We start from the raw sequence: 3,101 nt of genomic DNA on the forward strand, positions 1-3,101 counted from the left end.
ATGGAAAACATGTCATGGTCTTGAAAGGGGGGGTGGGGTTGGGGTTCATTGTGTGGGACGGGGGGTCGATCGAGCCATCTGGCTCCGGGGTGTTATGAGGCTGTGAGCTTCGCCCGGCTCTGGGGTCGCTGGGCACGGCGAGGTGCCCGGGCGGCGGGCGACAACAGGGGGACAGGAGGTCAACCATGGATCCGAGCCGGACCCGGCTCATCAGGTCTACCCCGGCGGCGGCCGGGGACATCAGGTCTACCCCGGCTGCGGCCGGGGACATCAGGTCTACCCCGGCTCCGGCCGGGGACATCAGGTCTACCCCGGCTCCGGTCGGGGACATCAGGTCTACCCCGGCTGCGGCCGGGGACATCAGGTCTACCCCGGCTCCGGCCGGGGACAACAGGTCTACCCCGGCTGCGGCCGGGGACAACAGGTCTACCCCGGCTCCGGCCGGGGACATCAGGTCTACCCCGGCTGCGGCCGGGGACAACAGGTCTACCCCGGCTGCGGCCGGAGACATCAGGTCTACCCCGGCTCCGGTCGGGGACAACAGGTCTACCCCGGCTCCGGTCGGGGACAACAGGTCTACCCCGGCTCCGGTCGGGGACATCAGGTCTACCCCGGCTCCGGCCGGGGACATCAGGTCTACCCCGGCTGCGGCCGGGGACAACAGGTCTACCCCGGCTCCGGCCGGGGACATCAGGTCTACCCCGGCTCCGGCCGGGGACAACAGGTCTACCCCGGCTGCGGCCGGGGACATCAGGTCTACCCCGGCTCCGGCCGGGGACATCAGGTCTACCCCGGCTGCGGCCGGGGACATCAGGTCTACCCCGGCTCCGGCCGGAGACATCAGGTCTACCCCGGCTCCGGTCGGGGACAACAGGTCTACCCCGGCTCCGGCCGGGGACATCAGGTCTACCCCGGCTCCGGCCGGGGACATCAGGTCTACCCCGGCTCCGGCCGGGGACATCAGGTCTACCCCGGGTCCGGTCGGGGACATCAGGTCTACCTCGCTCCGGGGTCCGCCGGGGGCCGGCCTTGCCCCCTGGTGGCGGGCGCCGGCCGGGGACATCAGGTCTACCCCGGCTCCGGTCGGGGACATCAGGTCTACCCCGGCTGCGGCCGGGGACATCAGGTCTACCCCGGCTCCGGTCGGGGACAACAGGTCTACCCCGGCTCCGGTCGGGGACATCAGGTCTACCCCGGCTCCGGTCGGGGACATCAGGTCTACCCCGGCTGCGGCCGGGGACAACAGGTCTACCCCGGCTGCGGCCGGGGACATCAGGTCTACCCCGGCTCCGGCCGGGGACATCAGGTCTACCCCGGCTCCGGCCGGGGACAACAGGTCTACCCCGGCTGCGGCCGGGGACAACAGGTCTACCCCGGCTCCGGCCGGGGACATCAGGTCTACCCCGGCTCCGGCCGGGGACATCAGGTCTACCCCGCCTCCGGCCGGGGACATCAGGTCTACCCCGGCTCCGGCCGGGGACATCAGGTCTACCCCGGCTGCGGCCGGGGACATCAGGTCTACCCCGGCTGCGGCCGGGGACAACAGGTCTACCCCGGCTCCGGCCGGGGACATCAGGTCTACCCCGGCTCCGGCCGGGGACATCAGGTCTACCCCGGCTCCGGTCGGGGACATCAGGTCTACCTCGCTCCGGGGTCCGCCGGGGGCCGGCCTTGCCCCCTGGTGGCGGGCGCCGGCCGGGGACATCAGGTCTACCTCGCTCCGGCGGGACTTAGTGCAATTTCGGCGCCGGCCGGGTAGACCTGTTGTCTCGGCCGTCTGCGGAAGTTCACCAAGGGGTCGCTGTTGTCGGCCGCCTCCGGCTGCGTCATGGTAGGAGGCGGCCTGCGTTGGCGCCCCTCCCCGGTCGAGCTGCATTGGTCCTCTTGGAGGCCTGGCCGGCTTTGGACTCGTCTGTCCGTCTTATGGGAGCGAGGTGACGGGCCGCATCCCCGCAGGTTGACCCCGTACCTGCGTCCGAGGCGGAGCGGAGCGGCCGCGCGTGCGGTCGCCAGGGCCAAGCGAGTGCCGCCTAGCCGGGACGAAGCGCGCGTGCCTTTGTGTCCCGGCTCCCGTCCTTCCCAGGGAAAAGTGGGTCCAGTTGGCGAGGCGAGAGAGAAGGGGCCGCGCGAAAGAGCCGGATCCGCGGAGGCGAGAGAGAAGGGCCGCGCAAGAGCGGATCCGGAGAAGGCCGAGAGAGAGAGCAAGAAGGGCGAAAGACGATCCGAGAAAGCTGCTCGCCGGCCCCGAGGCGAGGCGGGGAGAGAGAGCCGAGAGAGCGAGCCCAGAGAGAGAGTTGCCGAGAGAGAGAGAGAGAGAGAGCAAGAGAAGCCGTGAGCGTGTCCCGCTCCGGCCCGGCTTCTGCCGGTCGATTGGCCACGGGGGGGGGCGGCCCCCCCCGGGCACCGGTGGCGGGCGAGGCGGCGGCGCCTCGTCCCTTTTCTGCCCGGCCTTAAGCCGGGGGCCCGCTCGGCGGGCGGGGTTTTGGGCCCGTCGGTCCGCCTCGGCGGTGGCGGCGGTGCTCGGCCCGCGTTGGAGAAGCCGTCCCCCTCCCTCGGCCTTAAGCCGGGGACCCGCCTTGTGGCGGGCAGAATTTTTGGGCCTAGTTCTTTTTCTTTTTTTGAACTTGCCGGGCCCGGCACCCGACGGAGAGCCCCCCGGACTGGTCCTGGGCGAGGCGGCGGCGCCTCGCCTACCTCGGTCGTGGCCGGAATCGACCGAGCCGCTTGTGCCGGGCGGGGCCGGCTTTGCCGCGCCGGGTGGGTTGCTTTCGGTTGAGGCGGGGCGGAGTGTGGGGGGCACCCGCCAGGCCTCCTCCGCGGGCCTTCTTTCTTTTTCTCTGGCGGCCCTAAGCCGCGGCACTGAGGAGCGTTGCGACGACAGCGCGAGGCGGGATGCCGGTGAGTCCGTGGTGGGGAGGCAGTTGAGGCCCGTCACTCGGCCCCCCCGCTGCGGGCCCCTGGCCCCGTGGCCCCCGTGGCTAGCACGGGGCGTTGCGAACGCGCCTCCGTGTGCCTTTTTCTTTTGTCGTGCCGTCCCCCGGCTTTTTTTTCCGGCAGGGCAAGCCGACCGCCGCGAGGCCGGGCGCGAAAGCCGCCGGTGG

This window comes from Agelaius tricolor, unplaced genomic scaffold (genome assembly GCF_023055355.1).
Source record: "Agelaius tricolor isolate 1412-34295 unplaced genomic scaffold, bAgeTri1.0.p SCAF_60, whole genome shotgun sequence".
Lineage (NCBI taxonomy): Eukaryota > Metazoa > Chordata > Aves > Passeriformes > Icteridae > Agelaius > Agelaius tricolor.